This window comes from Leptodactylus fuscus, chromosome 7 (assembly GCF_031893055.1).
Source record: "Leptodactylus fuscus isolate aLepFus1 chromosome 7, aLepFus1.hap2, whole genome shotgun sequence".
Classification (NCBI taxonomy): domain Eukaryota; kingdom Metazoa; phylum Chordata; class Amphibia; order Anura; family Leptodactylidae; genus Leptodactylus; species Leptodactylus fuscus.
Window position 1 is genome coordinate 46663526 of NC_134271.1, and position 27481 is coordinate 46691006.

Sequence of the window (27481 nt, forward strand, 5' to 3'; positions counted from 1 at the left end):
CAGATTCATGTCCCTCCATCTCTGCCCCCAGATTCATGTCCTCTCCATCTCTGCCCCCAGATTCATGTCCCCCACCTCTGCCCCCAGATTCATGTCCACTCCATCTCTGCCCCCAGATTCATGTCCCTCCATCTCTGCCCCTAGAGTCATGTCCCCACATCTCTGCCTCCAGTTTCATGTCCCCACATCTCTGCCCCCAGTTTCATGTCCACTCCATCTCTGCCCCCAGATTCATGTCCCTCCATCTCTGCCCCAGATTCATGTCCCCACATCTCTGCCCCCAGATTCATGTCCCTCCATCTCTGCCCCAGATTCATGTCCCCACATCTCTGCCCCCAGATTCATGTCCCTCCATCTCTGCCCCCAGATTCATGTCCCTCCATCTCTGCCCCCAGATTCATGTCCTCTCCTTCTCTGCCCCCAGATTCATGTCCCTCCATCTCTGCCCCCAGATTCATGTCCCTCCATCTCTGCCCCCAGATTCATGTCCTCTCCATCTCTGCCCCCAGATTCATGTCCCCCATCTCTGCCCCCAGATTCATGTCCACTCCATCTCTGCCCCCAGATTCATGTCCCTCCATCTCTGCCCCTAGAGTCATGTCCCCACATCTCTGCCTCCAGTTTCATGTCCACTCCATCTCTGCCCCCAGATTCATGTCCGTCCATCTCTGCCCCCAGATTCATGTCCCCACATCTCTGCCCCCAGTTTCATGTCCACTCCATCTCTGCCCCCAGATTCATGTCCCTCCATCTCTGCCCCAGATTCATGTCCCCACATCTCTGCCCCCAGTGTCATGCCGTCCTCTCCTTCATCTGCCCCCAGATTCACGTTCCACTTCCACATTAAGCTTACCTTCTCCTCCGCTCCCTCGCCGCTCTCTGCCCGCCTCTCTCGCTGACACATGCGGCTGAAGGAAGGAGCTGACACAGGTCAGCTCCTCGCTTCCCCGCTGCCCGCCTCTCTCCCTGACACATGCGGCTGAAGCTGCTCGCGTGCTCGCTTCGCCGCTGCGTCTCTCTCTCGCTGACACATGCGGCTGAAGCGAGGAGCTGACCTGTGTCAACTCCTCGCTTCGCCGCTGCCGCCGGCTCCTCTCTTGTACATCGCGTCTACAAGCCTCTGGACGCCGATCTGAGTTGAAATCGGGACATACCTCCCTCCAACCGGGACCGCGGGACATGTCACCCAAATTGTGACTGTCCCGCGGAAATCGGGACGGTTGGGAGGTATGCCTGACCCGCCCACCTGACAGTACAGAGACTAAGTACCAAAACTATCAGCATTGATTGCTGAAATATTCCAACTGTGCCAGAATCGGTGGAGCATCACCTATTAATTGATGTCAAGAGCTGAAATTATTGGAGATGATGAAAATACTTTTTATTCTGTTATGTTTTTTTCTGTTTATATGGAAAAAACAATAAAAATTAATATTTAAAAAAGCCATCAGGTTTGTTTATATCAATTAAAAAGCTGAAATCTCAGCAATTAAAAATATGAGAACATGAAGGAAAAACTTGTTTGTTGTGAGGCTATTCTCTAGGCACTATAAGTTTGTTCCTAGACTTTCATTCTATTTTTGGGGCATTGCTTAATTTTCGGCCTACTACTCCTTAGTAGCTATTTGCGCTGGAGCTGAGACATCTATCTATTGCCTTGTAAGAACATTCCCTTTTTTTAAATTATTGATGAACTGATGACTCATAGAAGTACATAATGCACATATACTTATATATATATATACATATAGCTGGAAGATTGTGCGGGCACTAGATAAGCCAAGGAATAGGAGTCATAAGAAAAGGACAGGACTGAGATCATTCTGGAATGCTCCACCCCTTTCCCCAGGTATCTACAGACTGCCTTGCCCCACCTCTCCTACTGTATAGACTAGGTGCTGCCTATTCCAAATTATAGCCATCAGAATTAAAGACAGGAGAAGAAGGAGAAATGTAGGACCTGTATGTGTCTTGTGAAGAATGTTGAGAAGGTGCAGACAGGTGGGAGAACAGACAGAAAAAAACAAACAGGTAAGGATCAAGGAGGAGCACAGGGTAGGTATACTCTACTCCACCTTGCAACCTAACTGTGTGAATATGCCCTGTCTGATCTCTGTAACTATGCCTCTGCTTATATACAATCTAATAGTAAGAAGCTGCATTATGACCAGTGGTGAACCTAGCCTCTCTCTCTGATGGCGGACGATCAAAAGACACCCCTCCCTTCCCTGGGTATTGAGTCTGGGGCAGGGGGGGGGGGGTGTTGTTCATCTTTTGATCGTCCGCCTCAGACAGCAGGGAAGTTGGGGGTGCTAGTGGTGACATTAAAATAAATACAATGCAGTGATATTTTCTGCAGTAATACTCACAGGAGACGTCTTCCCACATTTCCTGTCCCTTCCCTTTGGACCGCCACGACCACTTCTTCCAGCTGTGAATTGACTCTGTAAAGTTTGAAACACAGGCATCTTTGACTCCCCACTTCTCCACGCACCCAACCCCTATATATATATATATATATATATATATATATATATATATATATATATCCCACAGTGGCCCCTGCAGCCTATATTATGCCTGACAGTGGCACAATAGACTGTGGGGCATAATAGAGGTTGCGGTGGGGGTGGTGCTGTGGCGCATAATAGAGGTTACAGGGGCCACAGTGGACCCTTCAAGCTCTATTATGGCCCACATTTGCACACCCATGAACTTTTCAGACCCCTGAGTATAATAGTCGGAGCCCCAGGGGAGATGAGGGAACATAGTAAACAGTGTTACTCACCTCTCTGGGATCCAATGTTAATCCTAGCAGGCTTTGGGCCTATATGGTAATGTCCCAGACGTCACGTGGTCTGGGATATTACCATTTAGGCCCAAAGCCTGTGCTAGCAGTACCATAGAGGCCCAAAGCCAGTACTAGCAGTAACAGGTTATTACTACTAGCACAGGCTTTGGGCCTGTATGGTAGTGCTAGCACAGGCTTTGGGCCTAAATGGTAATATCCCAGCCCACATGATGTCTGGGCATTACCATATAGGCCCGAAGCTTGCTAGGATTAACATCGGAGCCCGGAGAGGTAAGTAACACTGTTATGTTCCTTCACCTCCTCTGGGGCTGCGATTATTATACTCGGGGGTCTGAAAAGACCCCTGAGTATAATAATAGCGTTAGCGAGATTGTGTTCTGGGCCTGGGCCTATTCACTACCGCCCGCTGCGGCCTATAGTACAAGGGGAAGCGGATGCGGCAGTGAACAGGTCCGGGGAGGTAGGTAAATAGGCCGCTACCAGTTGGGGCTATTCCAGCAGGTAGCAGCCTATTATAAAACAAAAAAAACAAGTTATTTTACTTCCTCTTCTCCCAGCAGTAAGAAGTCTGCATCTCAGCGTAGGCGGCGTGATGACTGCACCTGTGCTGAGACGCAGATGTCTGGACCAGTGCAGGAGAGCGGCAGCTCTCCTGCGTTAGTATAGAGAAAAAAGTTTTAAAAAAAAAGTCGCCCATGCTGCCGCACCCTCCGCAGCGCCTGAGGTGGTTGCCTCACTTCGCCTCATTAGAGGTGGCACCCTACTTACCTGGGACTATGCATCACTGAAACAGAGGGGTCCATATACAAGGATATGCTTGCACGTTTGGACAGAGCTGGACTCAGGGTCACTTTACTTATAGGGCAAATGGTGCATCTGGATTGGGTTCTATGGTAGTGGTAGCCTGCAGCAGGGAGCAGCGATGAACGTTGAGCCTGCAGTCAGCAATACAGCTGGAGCCTGCAGGCAGCTACTTTAGGAATGGGTTTAGGTGAGCATAACTTTAATTTAAAAATAAATAAATAAATTCCTATGAAATACATCAATTTAATATCACTGAAGGGGAAGGGGGCATTGTGTGGGAGTTTCTTGAGGGGACACTACATTGTGCGGGCCACTTGATACGATATTTCATTATGTGGGGGGGGGGGCACATATAAATCATTTAAGCTGGGCACAGCAATGTGTTAAAATGACCCTGACTGGATTACCACTTCGACATCTCCTGCGTCACTAATGGAAATCATATAAAACATTTGGATAGTGTCTGTTGTACTAAGAAAAGCTAAATAGTTGCAAAAAAATAAACATTCCTGCAGCCCTTAATGTACAAATGTCCAAGGGCATGCATAAAAATCATGGCGCCCCATAGCAAACGTCAGCATTGGTTCTCCTTTCTAAAAAGAAAAAAAAAAAAGCACAGTTAGGCTAAGGACCTTGGACTTTAGAAGGACAGTGGTTGTAAAAAATTATCTATTTTTCTTTAAGTTAATGTGCTTGAAGAATAAAAACCTTTACCTTTCACATGCTTGTCTATAATTTTCTTTCTAATCTCCTAAAACAACTCTTTCCTTCGCTTCCTCTGGTCCATGTTTAGTGTGGTACACACCATGTCACCGAACAGCACAGTGAGTATCTGTAGCCCTAGATACACTGACTGATTACAAGATTGTTGACACCTGTGATGCTAATTAGTGGACACATCTTGATTTAACATGTCCCTTTGGTCACATTATTTTCAGGGGTCCCATCATTTCTGTCCATGTGTTCATTTTCATAGAATTTTTATTTATTATTCCTTTTGTCAGATTCAGGTTATTTCTGTGACCATTGTGGGTTTTTCTTTCATTAAACGAGGGGCACCAAAAATTTTGTCCACGTGTTTAAGGCTGAAAAAAGGAGAAAAATAGTGTTTTGTGAAGATCACTCTATGACATTCAGTCTATAGTAACATCATTGCTTTGTAGAATTATAACAGCCAAGTCTTTGTGCAATTTCTGTGAGTCAAGAAGCATATTACACTCAAAAAGTAAATTGAGACGGATGGACAAAGCAGTCAAAGCTGAAATGAATGGTCCGAGGAATGTACTATATATGGTAACATGGTGGTATATCAATAAGCTGTGTCATGAGCTAAGGTCAGGTCAGAACTAGAACAGCAGGGAGATGCCAAATTCAAATATAAAAGAATGCTAAAGGTCAGACTCAAATAAGGTGACAATCCACACTACATATAAACTACTTCCTGTAATCTAATACACAGAAAAAGTCTATGCCGAATATGACCCTGTGGAACCAATCTTCAAAGGCTTTCCAGAATTAGAAAAACTGAACTGCTTTAAGGCTGTTCACTACAGGTACTATTCACTTCAATGGAGCCAAGATGCACAGTACGATATGACATTGGAGACATCTGGGGATACACTATAGTCCCTCTATTATACAGTAGTTTGGTGTAATGTATAGTGCAAAAGTCCAGTGAAATCAATTGCCTTCAGAAGTCACTTAATGAGTTAATAGAGTCCAACTGTGAGTAATTTAGTGTCAGTGTAACCATACCTGTTCTGTGAAGACTTCAGTGATTTGTTAGAGAACACTAGTGAACAAACAACATTAAGAGAAGTGGAGAAGTTTAAAGCAGGGTAAGGTTATAAAAACATATCCCGAGCTTTAAGCATCCCAAGGAGCACTGTTCAATCCATCATCCAAACATGGAAAACATATTCTACAACCGAAAACCTACCAAGACACGGCTGTCCACCTAAACCCACAGATCGAGCAAGGAGAGCACTGGTCAGAGAAGTAGCGAAGAATCTGCAGAAATCCATAGCTCAGGTGGGAGAATCTGTCCACAGGACAACTATAAGTTACTCACTCCATAAATCTGGCCTTTATAGAAGAAGAAACCCATTGTTGAAAGAAAGACAATCTTTTAGTTATTGCTATGACGAAGAGGTTGAAAAACCTTAAAACATGTAAGTGGTACCTCTTGGGAATATGCACGTTTTTTAACTATGAAAAAATATCTTGTTTTTAACCTACACCTGTGGTGCTGGACTGTAATGATAATGAATTTGGAGCCACGCCTGGTTGTCCATCAGGATCATGCAATGCTTCAATGCATGTGCTATGCTTCAGCCTGTTACACCACAAAACTTGATCAGTTGTATGTTCTCTTTATTAACTTGAAAAATTTGTGACAGAATTTTATTTAACATTATATGTTTGGTACAATCTAATTTTACATTATATTTTTATGATAATTATGATGATTATTTTGGACATTTTCCTTTCTAAATTCATAATTTTTATCCTATTTACGGAAATTTGCCATTTTATTTTGGTACACGCCTTCAGTTGTGAATTGTGAATTCTTAATGGCCAAGATTTAGTAATAGTTAGGGAGTTAGTTGGCAGTATGGGCTGGGTGATAAATCTGGCACATCTTTAAATAAGCAGTTCTACCCCAAACCAAATAACAGTGTAACATTGCACCAAAGATGCACCACATTTATGCCAGTGTCTAATTTTAACCTCAATAGTAAATCTGGGCCATTCCAATGTACAGTTCAGTGAGGTGGTTATTTATTTATTTATTTATTTATTTATTTTTACAGCTCCAGGCTAAACTAATGTGTCACTTGGCTAAGTACCTATAACAAGGAGCTTATCATCCTAAATTTATATCGTGTACTAAATAACCGTTATTAAATGTTGCCTGGAGTTGTATAGAGATACACAATATTTCAAGGCACATTCATTTACAAACTATCTGTTTAATTAATAAATTGATCATAGGCTTATAGCAAGTTTTATATGTAATCTTTAAGAAGAAAAGTGAAAGAAAAAAACAAAAAGTGCTCAGCATGTCTCACATCTTACATGGAAATATAATTCATATATTATACATTATATGTAATATTAACCCATTGACTATAGGACCAACGTTGGTCTTGAGAAACCAGTACAATTGTCTTATTTTATTCTTTTTAGAGTCCAGCAGTCATAACTAGGGTTGAGAGATCGGGATTAGAGAAGATCGTATCCCGATCTGCAATCGAGTAAATTTCATAATCGCGATCGGGTTCCGATCCCGCCTAAAATAGATCGGGAACGGAATTCTGATCTCGATCGCTCAACTTACCTGCACAGATCCGCTGCCGCTGTTGCTCTCCATTCTTCTTGGTCCTGTTCTCTCTAATTTACAGGCCTTCAGAGCGCCGTGCGCACCCTTGCCTCCCAGGTTAGTGTTACAGACTTAGAAAGAAGGCGGAGCTTGTGGCTAAGGAGAGTGTGGGCAGATACTGGGAGGGGAGACGTGAGTGATGTAGTCACGTCTCCCCACCCTGTACCCGCCCACACTCTCCTAAGCCACAACAAGCGCCGCCTACTCCCAGCATCTCTAACACTATCCTAGGGAGGCGGGGGCATGCACGGCGCTCTGAAGGCCTGTAAATGAGAGAGAACTGGATTAAGAAAACGGGGAATGGCAGCGGCAGTGATCTGTGCAGGTAAGTGGACACCAGGGGGGACTAAGTAGCCAGAGGATTTTTTTTAATCACTACACAGCGGGGAGTCTAAAAATTAAAGTGTTCAATTTTTGGACTCTATGCTGTGTAGTAAATAGAATCGTTTTTAAAATCCGATCTTCAATTATTAAAAAAATCCCATTGAATTGCATTAGGATCGGAATTGGGATCGGGTTCGAATAGAAAATGATCGGAAATTGGATTTTAAAAATTATCCTGAAATCTCAAGATCGGCTCAACCCTAGTCATAACATACTTATTTCTGTTCAATATATTTGTATGAGGCTTTGGAATGTAAAAGTTGCACTTTATTTGGGGTCAATTTTTGGTAAATGTGATGCAAATTAATGTCTAATCTATACTGATTTGTATTTTAGAAAAAATGTTGCTGATTTTCTTTACGGCGCACATCAATCATAAACGCAGCTGTGGATTGTACTGGTTGTCAGATTTGTGATGATACCAAATATGCGTTTATTATTTTGAGTCTTATGCACAATGAAGATAATGGAAGGGTTTAGATGCCATGTATTGCGCTTTTTCTTATGTCAGGTAATTAAAGGGATTGTCCATGTGTAAGTAATAAAATAACAAAATAACATTATACTGTTAAAATCCCATCCATTCAGCAATTATACTATCTTTGATTACATGGCAGAAATAATTAAAGACCAAATTCCATATGTGACCACCGTAGTCAGTCACTATAGATCATGCTTGATTCTGTCAGTGACAGGCTGACGTGGTCACATGGTGATATGACTTCTCATTAATGGGCAGCACATTGTCACTAGAATATGGGAGGATATGACGGGAGAGTTGCTCCGGATTTGGTATTTGTTCGTGTAGTAAAATAAAAATGAAACAACCAGACAATCCCTTTAATAATTGATGCCAAAGTTCTACTGTGCTACATGTAGGGGTTAAGCAGATGATTCATTGTTATTGTAGTTGCACACATATGAATCACATGTGGCATGTCTCTTATTTAGGATTAGTGATACATGTATCATGTGCGCTAGCATTGTTCATGTAGTGTTTTCTTTGTACAAAATGTGTGTGCGTGACGTGTATATGTGAGTGAATATTACATTTGTATTCATCTAGTTTTGCTGCCATTAGACACACTTCTTGTACAGTGTTTGCCCTGATTATCACATATAGGCATCTTAAGCCACTTTCTCACTGCATAGTACCAGACTAACTTGGTTCAGTTCATCTTGATCTGACTTTGGGTACCAGGTAATTTGTTTTGCACAGCAGAAAGTATCCACTTTATATATCAGGTTGTCATCTATAGTGAAGGCCAATCTACTGAGTAGTGTTTAAATGTAAGCTTCTACTACTGCTTTGGCCTGCTTGGTACCTAGCCTAAAGCATGTACTAAAATATATCCAGTATAAGGTACTTCATAGTTCTTTTTACTAGTAGTAATATGATAAAAGTTGAACGTCGAGCTGAGACAATCTGGAAACAAGCATAAGAAAATGGGCCTTAGTCAAGGGTGTCCGGATCAGGACGCATACTACGCCTCATGACAGAGAGCTGCTCACAAACTCTCCCTTGGGCAGACTTGGTCTCTCCATATGTTAAATGGAGGACCATTCATTTCAATGGCCCCATTTTTTACGAGCAGGTACAACAGGCATGATTTTCCTGTATAGGCAACAACTGAATGAAGCTAGAGAAACCAGATCCATAGTCATCGACTGATCACTGGGATGGTTTCTCTTTAAAATGGAACTATCTTGAAGAGAAAGCCACTTTCAATTGTGGATTTACATAGATAGGAAATTGAAACAAATGTATTCACTTGTGGCTAACTTAATTCAGTTTACACATTGTTTCAGGGGACAAAAACAATATTTAGAATGAAAAAACAGGCATAATAGTAGACGGTTAAAGAGGACCTTTCATGGTTTGGGGCACAGGCAGTTCTATATACTGCTGGAAAGCTGACAGTGTGCTGAATTCAGCGCACTGTCAGCTTTCCCGATCTGTGCCCTGGGTAAAGAGCTTTCGGTCCCGGTACCGTAGCTCTTTACAGTCAGAAGGGCATTCCTGACTGTCAGTCAGGTACGTCCTTCTCCACAGCAGTGCCTATCGCGCTGTACAGTGTGAGCGGGAAGGAATGTCTCCTCCCCTCCTGATAATACTCTATGGACGTCTATGGATGAGCACTGTGAGCAGAGGGAGGGGGCGTTCCTCCCCACTCACACAGCACAGTGCGATAGGCGCTGCTTTGAAGAAGGACGTACCTGACTGACTGTCAGGAACACCCTTCTGACTGTAAAGCGCTACGGTACCAGGGCCTTAAAGCTCTTTCCCTGGGGCACAGATCGGGAAAGCCGATAGTGCGCTCCAATGTTTCCAGCAGTATATAGAACTGCCTGTGCCCCAAACCACGAAAGCTCCTCTTTAAATATCAATGGTTAGAAGAGCTCCTAATGTAAATGGTAGGCAAATGAAAAGCCTATAATGGCGGTGTTTAATTATAGTATCTTCATTGTATTAGAACTTTTTCCACAAACTATTAGTGTTATTTACTTAGGTGGCTATTCCTTGAAGTGTTAATTTGCTAATCCGCGGTTGCTATTTTTAAATGATATCACATATACATTTTTAACATGTAGTAATTTAGTTTTATTCCACTGACGTTCCTTTGAGGCCTTTCCTTAATTATTCTAACAGTGTCAAGCCAAGGAGATGAGATATATAAGACATAGTGTAAGGTGGGAATTGCATTTGTGCAACATCTGCAGCTAAGTACATTTTCCATGTACTAGGTATTTTAGAATTACATGTGCAAGATCCATGCCACCGAAGGGAGAAATGAAGAGTAGCTTTGGCAGCTAAACATGAAATATGGGATTAACTGTTTTCTAAATTAGTTCTCAGTGTCCCAAGCATCTGATTAAGTAAATAATGCGGCTCCCACTAGAAAGGGAAAAGTGTAGAACAATGTTCTTTGTTTCAAGGGGAGTCCCCATCAACATTTACATAACCCCCAAAGTTAATCTAATTACATTTAGAAACCTGCCTTATATGTCAACAGCAAATTTATATGGCATCTGCATTTATGTTATATCTGACTTTGATAAGGTCACTGGCTGTGCTATTTGATCATTAGCCAACGTAAAAAGTTACAATAAAGTTAGTTTATTGTTTTTTTTTTTTTATGCAAACTATAAAATAGTTAAAGGAACACTAAATACATAATAACACAGAAGCAGCAAGCAAAAAATAAAAATTAAAAAAAAAATCACACACAGCAAGCAAAAAGAAAGAACACACCAATAGGGTCGAGCCGATCTTGAGATTTCAGGATCATTTTTAAAATCCGATTTCCGATCATCCGAACCCGATCCCGATCCCAATTCCGATCTTAATACAAGTCAATTGGATTTTTTGATGATAGAAAATCGTACTTTAAAATTGATCCTATTCACTACACAGCATGGAGCCCAAAAATTGAATGCTTCAATTTTTGGACTCCATGCTGTGTAGTGATTAAAAAATCCTTTGGCTAGCGGCCACACAGTGGCTCAGTGGTTACCTGCACAGAACTCTGCCGCTGCCACTCCCCGTTCTTCTTGGCCCTGATGGGGTCATAATAGCCCCAGAGATATGCTGTCTGTAAAGGAAAATTAATTAACAGGCCAAGATCGGCTACAGCCATCTTTGACCTGGCGAATCAACAGAGACACATGGTGGTTGGTGTTTCAAATGGATTCTGTTTAATGGTGGCTAAAACAACAGTATATATCACATGGCATAGACAGAACAGGATTGGCTAGTATAATCAGCATAACATCCATTGGTGGAGAAGTTTGTAACAATAGCCTTGATGCATATCTATTGGATAAGAGACTGGAGAGAGGTCACACACACCCGAAGGGCTAGCTCACGTCTAAAATGGAGTCTGTGACCGCATGGTGGCTGCATGGTCTCACAAAATGGCACCCTAGATGTCTATCTCATGGTATTCTAAAGACAATAGACATCCTTGTTGGAGACAATTAGCTTAATTACCCTTCTCTTGTCCCTTTATCTTAAAAGGGGTCTTTTGTCTTTGATCTTCTCCTAACAATGCCCCTGGTTCTATCCAAGCTGTCTCCATTTTAATTAGCTTAGCCAGTTCACTTTGTGAGACAAAACTACCTATCTTTGATAGAGACAAGATTACTGAAAGGACAAGTAATTTCGGCCTCACTTTATGTAATTTATCATAAGATATTGTTAGCCCCCACAGCCCTATCCTCTCTCATTCACACATCTGCAGAGTGCCGTGCTCACCCCCGCCTCCCTAGGCTAGTGTTACTGATGCTGGGAGTAGGCGGGGCTTGTTGTGGCTTAGGAGAGTGTAGGCGAGTACAGGGCAGGGAGACGTGAGTGCATCACTCACGCTTCCCCTCCCAGTACCCACCCACACTCCCCTAAGCCACAAGTCACAACTTTTCCCAGCATCTGTAACACTAGCCTAGGGAGGTGGGGGCGCGTGTGGTGCTCTGCAGGCATGTGAATGAGAGAGGAGAGGACCGAGACCAATGGGGAGTGGCAGCGGTTCTATGCAGGTAAGTTGAGTGATTGGGATCAGAATTCCATTCCCAATCGCTCAACCCTACACACCATTGTTTAAAGTGGTTATCATGGGAAACTCAGAGGAAGCTGGGTTGATTGTAAAACAAAAAAAAAAGTTATACTCATATTTCCCAGCGCCCTGAACTGGGAAAGTGTAGAGACTCCCGTGACCCTTGAGGACACTTACTCATATATTTGTTAAGTGCTGTGGAATGTGTTTGTGCTATATACTGTAAATAAAATGTAGTATCATTATCGCCAAATTGTCACCAGCAGCCACCATGATATAAGACTCTCCACTTCCAGTCTGGTGAGTCCTAACATGGCAAGGAAGGGGAAAATGGACTATGTAATGGAGTTGTACAATGGAGTGCCAGGTAGAGATGAGCGAGTAGTGTTCGATCGAGTAGGTGTTCGATTGAATACTACGGTATTCAAAATACTTGTACTCGATCAAACACTACTAGCTGTTCGAAGTTTAATGTTCGATGCAGAACCAGCGTTGATTGGCAGAATGCTATACATTCTGCCAATCAACGCTGGTTCTTCTCTTACCTTTAGAGGTCTTCTCCGTGCAACGTTCCCGCGGCATCTTCCGGCTGGAATTCACTCTGCCTAGGCATCCGGCCTAGGCAGAGCCGACTGCGCATGCGCGGGCATGCCCTGGATAACATTCCTGGATAACACCTTTTAGTCTCATCAGTTTTTACCCTACCAGTCTCTTAGGCTGGGTTCACACTAGCATCAGTGTCCGACAGTTAGTGTCCGTAGCTAATGCCTGCACAAGATTTTAGCAACAAACACTGTAGGATTTTGCTGTCCGCTTGAAAAATTGGACATCTTTGCAAACGGACACTTAAGGACACACACGGACAATAAAGGACATTACATAATATCTCATTTAAAATAATGGAAAGTGTAAACAGACACAGCTAGTGTTCGTTGTTAAAATCTTGCACGGACATTAGCTATGGACACTAGCTGTCGGACACTGACGTTAGTGTGAACCCAGCCTTAGTGACATTAATACAACAAGTGAATGTATCTTAAGTAGGGTTGAGCCGATCTTGACTTTTCAGGATCGATTTTAAAATCCGATTTCCGATCATTTTTCATTCGAACCTGATCTCGATCCCAATTCCGATCCCAATGCAAGTCAATGGGATTTTTTTATTAATCGGAGATCGGATTTTAAAAGCAATCCTATACACTATACAGCATGGAATCTAACAATTGTTAGAATCCACGCTGTGTAGTGAATCACTAAAGTAGCCAGATGATTTTTTTAATCGTCCAGCTACTTAGTCCCCCCTGATGTCCACTTACCTCCAGAGATGGCTGGTCTGGTGCCCAGTGCCTTCTTTTTTGCCTCGCTGCCGCTCCACGCTTCTCTTCTCCCTTCGTTGCCCCCTCCCTGCCAAGTTAGGAGAGTGTGGGCGGGTTAGGAGAGTGTGGGTGGGTACTAGGAGGGGAGACGTCACGTCTCCCCACCCTGTTCACGCCCACACTCTAAGCCACAAGCCCCGCCTACCTAGCGCTTTAAACACTAACCTGGGAGGCGGGGCAGCGAGGCAAGAAGAAGGAGGGCACAAGACGGAGCAGCCATCTCTAGAGGTAAGTAGCTACTAGAGATGTTAGCTAGTCTCCCATTCGAATGAATGGAGGCAGCCGGCGCGCAGGGGGTTAAGGCTGTGTCGGCTGCTCCCATTCATTCCTATGGAACGGCAGTGGAGCCTTCACACTGAATATACAGCGTATACTCAGTGTGAAGGCTAAGCAAAGCATTGTGAGAAAAGATCACCGATCTCGATCCCACATAAAAAGATCGTGTTCGGAATTCGATCTTTTCCGAACACGATCGCTCAACCCTAATCTTAAGTGATCGGTCATTTCCTTCCTCTCTGTGAGAAGCTATGAGACATAAAAGGACTGTCTAGCAATTTAGAAGATCTTCAGAGCACTTGTGTCTTTCTTTATGGCAATCTGGAAAGTCATTCCCCACCCATAGTGCACTTTAGGCTGATGTTCATGTCCAGAAAAACATGACTTGTTCATTACTATGTGGTCACAAAGTTATGTTTTTGTCTCCATTAAAGGCCCTTACACACTACTCTTATTGGTTTGGGAGGCATTATAGACCTGATAGAACCTGTGAGTTGTTTAAGATATTGCTTTTTAGTATAGATAAGTCCTATGAATTAACACTGTGGGGAAGTTTATCATTCTATTCTAGGATCATTATTCCTTTAAGGGTTTTTTTCCTAGTGAATTGTGAAGATAATAATTTCTATGAGTTCTTTAGGTTCATTCAATTCTGTAAACATTTCTGCAGTCAGCTATTATCAAAAGAGAATATTTGCATTCGCAAATATAAGAAAATTGGTAATGACTGAACCCAGTAGAAAAGAATGGGCTTGTATGGGAAGATGTAAGAGCTCCCATTTCTCCCTCTGTGAATGATCAAGGACGAGTACAACAAGCTGAGAGCTGAAACAGTGCTAAAAGTAATTAATTGCTGCATAATTAATAAAACAATGTTTCATTTTATAATTTTTATAGAGACAGAAAAAGACAAGTAAGACAAAGAAGTGAAGGAAAATAACAAAACAGAAAAGCAAATATTTTAAACACAAGCTTAAAGTTAAAGAGATATTCCTATTCTTATCTAGGGTATGCCCATAATATTCTGATTCCTGGTTATTTCATTTCTGTGCCGGTGTATCTTTGTCTCAGCAGGACCAGACCACAATGAGAAACACTGGAGCAGCGGGAATACATGAATATGAATATTGTTTTTTTGTTTTTTATTTTATTTTATTTATTTATTTATTTATTTTGGGGGGGATGACCTTCTTATCCTGGACAACCCTTTAATTACTTAATTACACAGGTCTGCGACTAATAAGCTGCTTGATTATTTTCATCTTATTTCCATGTATTTTGGTGTTCTGAAAACAAAACATTGAAAAATCTCCTAGACATCAGGATTTTCCACAAAATGCAAAATTGTCTTCAAATTTATCAATTTACACAGGTATGCAAAAAATTCATTACGTTTTTTGATGCACTGAATCTGAAAATGACCTCCATTTTGTCATAGGACATCACATTTCTTGACAATTTAGGTAACGGTGTTAAATAAGGCAATACTTCAAAATAAGTGGAAATAGAGTTATAAAATTAAGTTTTATTACAATTTTTTTTTATGAAAATCCTTTTTAGAATTGAATTGAGTTCAGTAGGAATATAGGGAGCTGTCTTTTTGGTCAGGATTGTGAGGCCATATTCGCCTCAAAATACCCTGTGTGAACACAGCCTAACACTTGTGAGTCGCATCTGGGATGTCTTTCTGAAGTATTTTCTTAGCTCACTCTGGAAGGTCTTTAGTTGTTTGGTATTTAATATCTTAAATGCACTTATGTGAATTAATAGTAATTTGGACTTTACATTTGGTTAAAAACCCATAATATAAAAAAATACCAAAAAGTAAAAATAATAAAAATAAAAATAAAATAATAATTTTTACTTTTTGGTATTTTTTTTAAATTATGGGTTTTTAACCAAATTTAAAGTCCAAATTACTATGAATTAATTCACCTACGTGCATTTAATATATAAAGTGCCAAAAAACCTTAACCCTTAAAGAAAAGAACTTCCAGAGTGAGCTAATAGAAAATGCTTCAGAGAGACATCCCAGATGCGACTCACAAGCGTAAATGCACCAAGAGGAGCCTCACAAGGAAGAAGAATCCAGTTTAGTGTGTAGTGAGCTCATTTCAGTTCAAAAAAGGATTTTTATGAAAAAATTGTTTTAAAACATTAATTTTATAAGTCTATTTTCACTTATTTTGAGGTATTGCCTTATTTAACAGTTACTTAAATTGTCAAGAAACGTGATGTCCTATGACAAAATGGAGGTAATTTTCGGATTCAGCGTACCAAAAAAACATAAAGATTACGTGAAATGACCAAAACAGCTCTTGCAAAAAATTTTTTTGCAAACTTGTGTTATCTATCTTAGATATAGGTTTTCAATATTTTTTAGCCTGGAAACCCTATTTAATATATTTATATGTACTCATGATGTATTAAGAGAAAACAACTTCTAGGTATCTTATATATTGAATATATATGTAAGATAGGTTTAGTATTTCCAGCAAACAGAATGGATTTATCTATGGGATATATTCATCTGTAAATGAAATGGTTAAATGCGTATTATAAAATAACATCCCTAAAACCTTGTCCTTACCTGAACATATACTATAGAATCGTATAGAAAATATTGCTTTGTTTACTACTGTGCAATAACATAAATGAATTAGATTGTTTCTCCGTAAACAAGAAACAAAATCTAGCGCCCTCCTCCCCGCATTAGCTCCTTGTTCTATCTCAGGTTACTCGTTCTCGGATTTACCATATAAAACACATAATAATGTCCTGCGCTCATCAGATTAGACATCAGATAAAAAGGTGATTTTTGGATGGAGGATTGTTTTTGTTGCACACCAGGCTATATCACTCCAAGTGTATCTGCCTTTAGTAGGATTCAAGGTAAAACACTGCATACAATTCTAGTAACTATGGATACGTTTGTTTACTCTGTTCAATGAATAGCCGGACAGATTGCTTTGTCCTTCATGTTTTCTGCATGAACATTTCCATGAAAATAGAACATGCAAGAAAGTCTTAGTATTGACACATGCAAATAAAATGTACATACCAAAAAATATTGTTAGATTATAATGTAACAACTAGAGATGAGCGAACACTAAAATGTTCGAGGTTCGAAATTCGATTCGAACAGCCGCTCACTGTTCGAGTGTTCGAATGGGTTTCGAACCCCATTATAGTCTATGGGGAACATAAACTCGTTAAGGGGGAAACCCAAATTCGTGTCTGGAGGGTCACCAAGTCCACTATGACACCCCAGGAAATGATACCAACACCCTGGAATGACACTGGGACAGCAGGGGAAGCATGTCTGGGGGCATAAAAGTCACTTTATTTCATGGAAATCCCTGTCAGTTTGCGATTTTCGCAAGCTAACTTTTCCCCATAGAAATGCATTGGCCAGTGCTGATTGGCCAGAGTACGGAACTCGACCAATCAGCGCTGGCTCTGCTGGAGGAGGCGGAGTCTAAGATAGCTCCACACCAGTCTCCATTCAGGTCCGACCTTAGACTCCGCCTCCTCCGGCAGAGCCAGCGCTGATTGGCCGAAGGCTGGCCAATGCATTCCTATGCGAATGCAGAGACTTAGCAGTGCTGAGTCAGTTTTGCTCAACTACACATCTGATGCACACTCGGCACTGCTACATCAGATGTAGCAATCTGATGTAGCAGAGCCGAGGGTGCACTAGAACCCCTGTGCAAACTCAGTTCACGCTAATAGAATGCATTGGCCAGCGCTGATTGGCCAATGCATTCTATTAGCCCAATGAAGTAGAGCTGAATGTGTGTGCTAAGCACACACATTCAGCTCTACTTCATCGGGCTAATAGAATGCATTGGCCAGCGCTGATTGGCCAGCACATTCTATTAGCTTGATGAAGCAGAGTGTGCACAAGGGTTCAAGCGCACCCTCGGCTCTGATGTAGCAGAGCCGAGGCTGCACAAGGGTTCAAGCGCACCCTCGGCTCTGATGTAGCACAGCCGAGGCTGCACAAGGGTTCAAGCGCACCCTCGGCTCTGATGTAGCAGAGCCGAGGGTGCACAAGGGTTCAAGTGCACCCTCGGCACTGCTACATCAGAGCCGAGGGTGCGCTTGAACCCTTGTGCACACTCTGCTTCATCAAGCTAATAGAATGCATTGGCCAGCGCTGATTGAAGCAGAGCTGAATCTGTGTGCTTAGCTCAACTACTCCACCGGTGTAGTTGAGCTAAACACACACATTCAGCACTGCTTCATCACGCCAATAGAATGCATTGGCCAGCACTGATTGGCCAGAGTACGGAATTCGGCCAATCAGCGCTGGCTCTGCTGGAGGAGGCGGAGTCTAAGGTCGGACCAGAATGGAGACTGGTGTGGAGCGATCTTAGACTCCGCCTCCTCCAGCAGAGCCAGCGCTGATTGGCCAAAGTACGGAATTCGGCCAATCAGCGCTGGCCAATGCATCCCTATGGGAAAAAGTTTATGTCACAAAAATCACAATTACACACCCGATAGAGCCCCAAAAAGTTATTTTTAATAACATTTCCCCCTAAATAAAGGTTATCCCTAGCTATCCCTGCCTGTACAGCTATCCCTGTCTCATAGTCACAAAGTTCACATTCTCATATGACCCGGATTTGAAATCCACTATTCGTCTAAAATGGAGGTCACCTGATTTCGGCAGCCAATGACTTTTTCCAATTTTTTTCAATGCCCCCGGTGTCGTAGTTCCTGTCCCACCTCCCCTGCGCTGTTATTGGTGCAAAAAAGGCACCAGGGAAGGTGGGAGGGGAATCGAATTTTGGCGCACTTTACCACGCGGTGTTCGATTCGATTCGAACATGGCGAACACCGTGATATCCGATCGAACATGTGTTCGATAGAACACTGTTCGCTCATCTCTAGTTATTATCTATTTTGTAGGACATTCCATAGTTTGACTACTCTTACAAAACCTCGTACCTCATATCTATTGATGTCTGGATTACACTCCCTTCACTCATAATTAATGTGACCTGGTACTATGTACAGTTCTTGGAATTAATAAATCATTCACTATTTCTTTGTATTGAACACAAATATATTAATATATGTAAGGCTCTAAGGTTGGGGACAGACTGGAAATAGTGGCAGCGGGTTAGTCGCCATGTAAGTGCCATTGTACAGTAGCAGAATAGAGTATGAGCTTTGCACTAAATCTCATCCATATGCTGCAAATGAAGGTTTTACCAACAGCTTTCAACTTTTGCTATACAAAGACAGCTGCAGGAGACCTGTGGGGTTTACTGCAAATGTGCCACAGAAAATCACCCAAATCTAGGCGTTTCTTGCAGTGGCAGCTTTCAAGAAAACATTACACTGAAACTCCCTTATGTGTTTGCCCTATGTGTTCCCAATCTCTTTTTTCCAATATGGACAAGCTCAAAAATAAACAAACTAAGGGCTCGTTCACATCTGCACCCGGTCTCCGTTCATACAGGTTTCCGTTTCCTGCACAAAACAGAGCAGGAGACGGAAACCTGCAGGACTCTTTCATACCCATTCATTTGAATGGGTTTGAAAGGTGTCTGGTCGTGAGCTCCGGTGAGCGTTTTATGCACTCCGCCGCAAAACCGTTTTTTTTAAAACCGGACACAGAGTCGGACATGCAGTACTCTGTGTCCGGTTTTAAAAAAACGGTTTCGCGGTGGAGAGCATAAGACGCTCACCGGCGCTCACAGCCGGACCCAGTCTGATAGCTTTCTGTCTTCTGCACTCAGAAGACGGAAAGCTCAGAATGGAGTCCGGGCGCTAGTGTGAACCCAGCGTAACTTGTCTTCTATGCAGCTGATCTTTGTCACAGAAACATAAAAATACCCTCAAGCCAATAATGGTTAACTAGTTACATGCAACTCATTAATGTTAATGGGAAGCAGTGACCCACAATGGACTAGCTAAGCAGAGGCAGAAGGAAAGTGTGGAAACATAATAAATAGAGATGAGCGAACGCTGTTTGGAACAGCCGTTCCGAACAGCATGCTCACAGCACGCTCCCATAGAAATGAATGGAAGCGGCCGGCACGTGCAGGTGCTTCCATTCATTTCTATGGGAGCGTGCTGTTCGGATTGGCTCATCCGAACAGTGTTCGCTCATCTCTAATAATAAACACTTATACTCACCCTCCTTCACCTCTCTTGAGTGTCCCTCGGGGTCCTGTTTGGTGGTCTTGACTGATGTTATAGGTCACTGAGGGGCTGCTGCAACCATAAACACATGTTCATAACCGGTGATGTGTAAGGGATAATAACATTCCTTAGAGAGTGGGCATCTTTATAGTTGTATGGAGACTTACAAGCCATTTTCGCTCCACTGGGGGATTATGGAAAATATATGCAAATCTGATTTCCAGGATGTAATTAGGAAAACAGTTCCTCTGTTTGCTGTCTCTTAGGACAGCCCCCTTAACATCATGCATAACTTTTTTTCAATAAGCCTAATAACAAGATGTGGGGATTATTGCCAAACCAGTATTTCTATTCCAAAAGGAACAGACAGTGCTGTTTCAATCTGTTGAATCTCATCAGCACAGCGTAGGGATACTAGTTTGGCAGGGTGAGAGACTATAGATCAGGATCAGGGGATAATAATACTCCTTAGGGAGTGTGGATCTTTACAGGCTTATGGAGACTAACAAGCCATTTTTATTTCACTGGGGGATTATGGGAAATATATGCAAATCTGTTTCCCAGGATTTAATTAGGAAAACAGTGCCTCTGTTTGCTGTCCCTTAGGACAGCCCCTTTAACATCATGCATGACTTTTTTTTTTGATAAGCGGAGTGGGCAGCTGGATACCGGTGCAGCACATCGGCGTTCAGTCACGGCTACCCGATTTTTGGATCGACCTCCGCCTCAGGTTCCGATCAAAAAAACTCTGTCAATTTACCCTTAGTAAATTGAGCCTAAGCTGGATCTGAAACCCAGCATCTCCGAATCATGTATATAACAGTTTAAGACACCCCCGAAGCTGACACCTACCAAAATGGTGAAACTTGAGACATTTTAGGCATCATTGAAATATTTAAAGTACATGTTGATTGTCAATATTGGAAAAACTTTCTGGTGTTGAGTCATAATGTAGAAATCCTTGGCCTGATCTTAGCATTCTTGGTATGGTGTTTGTCTTCATTCTTTCCTATAGAAGCCTAGGGTAATGATGATCCATTCATAGCTCTGTGCCATATAATTAAATCCCTTGTTTAATACAAGCACTATATGTAGACACTTGACATTGCTTTTGAATAACATCTCATGATTGTCTTTGTTTTGGTACATAAGGATTGTTATTGCTTTATATGTTGTTGACATATGAGAACAACTGAGAGGTCATTCATTGTACTTATAGTTTCAGTAGTTTATATAGCTTCTTCAGTTTTAGAAAGAGTGTTTAATAATGGGAAAGAAAACAAAAAAGAATGGTTATGGGTAAATAGGAAAAAAAATTCTAAACTTTCTTACATTTAACTTTTTATTTGAACAGCAGATGTTAGAAGTAATGCCATTTATAAAGAATAATAAAGTCTTCATAATGCACATATGACATCTTCATAAGGTACAAAAAGTGCATTGTTATTTTTCAATGAGTACATTTTCTCATTTCAATTGATGGGGAATTTATAATGTGGATAGATAGGTGTTATGTAATTGCCACAGGACCAAAAATGCAGACAATGGCAGATACCAGAGGACAGTAGAGCAAGCTACCTAAATCTTATACAGCACTATTCAGACAAGCCTATCACAATGTCTAACATAAACCCTTAACCGTCCTCTGGCCCCGCTCCCACATTATCCCACATGATATGATGTCATCTCAGGATAACTTCATAGGTCCAAGCTCCATCCACATGTTACAGGACACGACTGGTGACGGCTCATAAAGTTTTATGTTTGTGTAATGACAGTCACCTCTATTACAGAAGTGTCTGACCCCTGTATAAGTAATGCCGCCCCTGCTACCTCTTGTGTCACCCCCTCTACCTCATAGATTGTAAGCTCTTGCGAGCAGGGCCCTCAGTCCCATTGTGTGAAATGATTCTCTTTGTAATGTATCTGTCTGTATTTTAACCCTACAAATTGTACAGCGCTGCGGAATATGTTGGCGCTATATAAATAAAATGTATTATTATTATTATTATTATTATTATGAGATAGTCGTTAAGGCTATCCAAACATCTTTACCTGAGCCTGCCTCAAAGCTGGGTGGTCTTGAGTTGGATTTGGATACAGGTTATTGCCCTAGGATGCACTACAAATTGAAATCAAATCAGTACTCACAGAAAAACTTACAAGGCAAGATCAAACCAGGAGAGAAGAATCAGAGGAATAAATATGTCCAAGCTGAGGTCAATCTGAGAGTTAACATTCATATCCAGTAAGCAAGCCAAGGTCAGGAATACAATAAACCAAAGATATGTTCAGATCCATGAACCTAACTAGTAGCAATTAACTAATAGCAGACACATGGAAAGTTCTGAACAGACTTTAAATATCCCTCCTCAGCTGCTGATTACTTCAGTATCTCAGAACTTTGATTAGCAGAAAGCTTCACATGTTGACATGACAACCTTAAAGGGGTTGTCCGGGGGGATTTGAAATCCCTACATTACTCTAAACACCCTCCAGAAATGGATCGTCACTACTACTGACCCCCACCCCACCCCCATTTACTTCACTCATATTTACCATGCATGGCTTCTTCCGGCAAGACAGCTACTCCCTCTGTACTGGAAGAATGCCTGCTCTTCTCCTAGTAGTGTGCACACACTGCTGCTGGTAAATCACCTCTACTGTGTGTCCATTCATGCACAGTACAGGTGACATCACTGGAGAAGAAGAGCGCCCACACAGTACAGGAGGAGGAGGGGGCATTGGGCTGAGTAGGTTCGGAAGGACATATAGGATAGCTAGAATAGGAAGGATAGCTAAAGAGACAGGGAGGGGTGTATGGGGGGGGAGTAACAAAGGAGGGGGGAGAGAGGTGAGAGGGGTTAGGAAGTTAGCACAAAGCAGATGGAATTAAACAAAAGCAGAAGACACTGGGGTCCCCAGAGATACCCAGAAATCACTCAAAACACACAAAAAAGTATATGGGTACATTTATTAACCCATTAATAGCACTAATAGGCACTTTAAAAAAAATTGCCTGGAATTCCCTTTAAGGCAACAACGGCGATGCAGTCAGAAGAATACACAATGAGATTCTTAACAGTAGGGTTTAGAGAATCAACAGGATTGTGAAACATCTAATACTCAGGCAGGGCTGCTTTAATCAGAGGGCAAACAGCCCGAGCCCCCTTAAGCTATGCCATGTGACATCTGCTTTCAGCCAGAAGAACTCCAGAACTCCACACTACATGATTCACTATCTATAGCTGAAGACAGTGGTTCGTGTGGTCTAAAGTGCTTGGTATCTTCCGGCCAAAGACACATCAAACTATAGGGGATCACAGTGATTGCGACTAGCCCTAAGCCAGGGGGCCTCATAGGTTCCCTTTCTATACTAATACCTTTTGCTGTAATTAATTTCATGCTTACCTCTTCTTATGCAAAGAACTGATGAGGAGCTGGGCTGTGCAACCCTTCTAACGTCCTCTCGGCTATATGGTATCATGATGGTACCATAGAGCGGGATACAAGAGGACAATAGAATACATGCACAGCCCATTTCCACATTATCAACTAATATCTATGTGGGGGGACTGAGGGGAGGGATCATTAAAATACTATTACCAATGTGACGGGGGCATTATTACCTAAGGAGGGATTATTACCTGTGGGGAAGATATATAGAATACTATTACCTATTATGGGGGGACTATTACTTATGTGGGGATAATTAGGGAACTACTTCCTACATGAAGGATACTTATCTATGGAAGGACTATTTCCTGTGAGGGGTAATAGGACACTATTGTCTATGTTATGTTTGGATATTTAGAAAAATATTACCTATGTAGGAAGGTAATTAGAACATTATTACCTGTACTACTATTACTTGTAGGGGAGATAATTAGGATATCGAAAAACTATTGCCTATGTGGGGGGCATTATTACTAGAGATGAGCGAGTAGTATTTGATCGAGTAGGTATTCGATAGAATACTGCAGTATTCGAAATACTAGTACTCATTTGTATTCTAGTCCTATTCGCAGTAAAGATTTGATTCCGAACTAGTATTGATTGGCCGAATGCTATACAGTGTACAGCATTTGGCCAATCGATGCTGGTTCTGCCGGAGGCTCGTCTGTGAGGAGGCGGAGTCTAAGATCGGACCACAATGGAGACTGCTGTGGTCCGATCTTAGACTCCGCCTCCTCACAGATGAGCCTCCGGCCGAACCAGCGATGATTGGCCGAATGCTGTACACTGTATAGCATTAGGCCAAACAAAGCTGGCCATTTCATTCCTGTGAGAAAAAGTCAGCTCCCGCATACCCGCAAGCTGCCAACTCTCCCGACTAGCAAAGAAAAGCCTGTTACAGAACCAGCGTTGATTGGCTGAATGATATACACTGTATAGCATTCGGCCAATCAATGCTGGTTCTGCAGGATGAGTAAGTTCGCATTAGCGCTTGCCTCCCATCCGGAAGGAGTCTTCAGGAGGACCCCCTCGAATGGAATATCAGCGCAACAGCAAGCGCTGTGCAGTTAAAGCACATGGACCCGTTATAGTCTATGGGGTCCGTGCGCTTTAACTGCACAGCGCTCCTCCTAAACACTCTCCTCCTGCTACTCGTGGACTTGGTGACTCTCCTTTAGTCGAATAGTGGTTTCCCCTGAAAGGAGCATTTTTTGCCATAGACTGTAATGGGATTCGATAGCTAAATACTTAAATGCTACCCCTTCTAGCAGTGGTGGATAGTGCCGCCTGAGGTGGCCACCTAACTTCACCTCATTAGAAGTGTGCCCCTGCCAAGGTCAATACACAAAACTCAGAATTACAGAAACCAGATACCCTTTCAAGCTGAATACCTATATTATGGTCAGCGCACACAGAGTTTTTTGGCACTGATTTTGAAGCTGAATCCACCTCAAAACCAGACTACAAAAAAGCCTCCCAATAGAACTGTATTGGGAGGCTTTTTTGAGAGGCTGATTTTGAGGCAGATTCCGCGTCAAAAAAAACTTAGTGTACATTGACCTTCACTTAGGCTCAGTGATATGCACAAGACAGGTATAAACAGACTAGGACATTCTGAGATTGTCTGAAGGGTCCACAGGTGTGCATGTTAAACTCTCAAGTTGCTGAAAGGAAAAATGAGCTCACCCTATGAGCTGGACAAGGAGAAATAGTAGGAGTAAATACACAACAGCTTGAGGAGTCAGAAACTGCACAGTGTGGACTAGGGGTAAGACAGATGGTTTGCTAAAGAGTGTAAAGTGACCTCATCATTGGAAGTTTATGTATGTACGTCATCATTTGCTTCCTCTCTCCTGTCTGCTGTGATCTGACAGATTGGTGTTAGGCAGTGAGGGAGAGAAGTACTGTATACAACTGCACAGCTCTCTATGTGACTGTGCTATATTAGCACCTGTGACTGTCCTCACTTTGGACACAGTTACTTTTTGCAAGATTTTTGCAGACTGAAAAATACAATATATATGTGTGTGATTTATGGGCTCCTGGGCACAGGATTTCTATGACAAGGTGAAGGTTCAATTAATGTGTTCGGGAATTTTACTTGTGTTACTCTTTTGTTTGAAGCAATTTGGAAAACATCTTATTTTATAATATCAATATTCAATGTGATCAATGGCAGACTCAACTAAAGTCTTTAGCTTAATAACCGTTACCTTAGGTAAACTTAGTCAGGGAATCTGTGTACTGTAACAAACAAGCACAAGACCACCCAATCTATAAAAAGAAAACTGCTGCCAATAAAATCCCATATTTAACTGGTGTTTAGGAAACCTGCCCTTGAGAGAGATTGATTTTCAACTTACAATTCTCAGCTGTGCAGTGAAAAGAAATGGTATTCTGATATTAAATTATTTATAAAATGTTTAAACATCTCCCCTTAACCTTGAATGGGAAATTATTCATACACTTCTATAATTCCCGTCGGCGTCCTTGCCCCAGTGTTGTATTTGTTATGACATCAGATGCAAAATTCATTATTTGAACAGATTCTTTTCAATTTGTTATTTTGGATGGTATCACAAACCCAAGTCATGTTTCATGAGATTTTCTAGCAGTACAAATATTAGGAAAATCATTTTTATTTAACAGCTTGGTTAATAAAAAATGTAATGATCTTAAAGGAGTTGTATGGGATTAGAAAAAAAATTGTCTTTTTTCCCCCCCAGAAACAGCCATGCTAGATTTCATAGGACTCAAATATTGCAACTGTGCCCCATTCATTGGAATTGAGTTGTGATATTAAATACAATAAATATTAGGTAAAATATATTTATTATTTAACAACTTGGTTAATAAAAAGGTAATGATTTTAAAGTTGTATGGTATTAGAAAAAAGTCTTTTTTCCCAAACAGAAACAGCAACACTTGTCTAATGCCCGGTTCAAATTAGCATTCATCCTCCGTCCGCAAGGAGTCCGCATGAAGACCCCCCCGAACGGAATACCAACGCTAATGCAAGCGCTGTGCAGTTAAGCACACTTAGCCCATAGACTACAATGGGCTCCGTGTGCTTTGCAAGCACATTGCTTGCAATTGCGATTGTATTCCGTCCGGGGGGGGGGGGGGGTCTCCACGCAGACTCCTTGCGGACGAAATACAAGCGCTAGTGTGAACCAACACTAAGTTTTATCTGATATTGTAGTTGTGCCCTATTCACTGGAGCTGCGCTACAATACCAGACACAACAGATAAACAACATGGTTTTTTTTTTTTTATTTAAAAAAAAAGATCCTTTTCGGAAACCTTTGCAGACTTTCTGTGGAAAAATCACAATGTCTTTCTACCACGGTTTCTCCCATAGACTTAGGACTAAGGCTGGTCTTACACGACCGTAGTGGTTTTTGCGGATCCGCAACACAAATTTCACTTTAAAATTAATTCTGCAGACATCTGCAAAGTACATCCGCAACGTTCCGTGTGTATCAGTATTATGCGGATCCGCAAAAAACAAAACACACCACAAAACACACATGTTGATATCCGCAATTGCGGATATACACTGATGTATGTTCAGTGTATATCCGCAAAAATGCACACACCCATTGACTTCTATTGGACCTTCCGTGCCATGCCGTGCCGTAAAAGCACGGCCATTACGGACATGCGGTATACTGTCCGGACCACGGTTGTGGCACGCCACACCACTGACAAAATGACAAAATCTACGATCGTGTAAGAGGCCTCATAGAAAATTATGGGACCGTAAATGGTCCGCAATTTTGAACCAGCAATTGCGGACCATTTGCGGTGCAAAACTACGGCTGTGTAAGACCAGCCTAAGGCCCCACATAGCAAGTTGCAGCAAAAAAAGTGATGCACTTCCGCCATGTTTTTTTTTCCACAGGATTATTCACAAAAAGTCTGCTCAGTTTCCCTCTGCTGACTTTCTGCTTCTGTTATACCTATATGCAAAACGGCAGGTATAATTGACCTACTGCAAGTTTCAAAAACATAAGTGTTAATGAAAATGCAGCTTTTCCGCTTCAGATTTTTTCCTGCAATGTGTGGCTAGGATTAGCCGGAATCTCATCCACTTTGCAGGCTAAAAAATGCTGTTTTCACAAACTGGGACTGCAGCCTAAAATACAGTTCTCAAACTTTAATCTTAAAGTAGATACAAGTTGTTCATGACAGCTAAGGCCTCGTTCACATCCGTGTTGGTAATCCATTCGGGGGAGTCCACATGGAGAGCCTCCGAATGGATTACCGAACACATTTGCAAGCG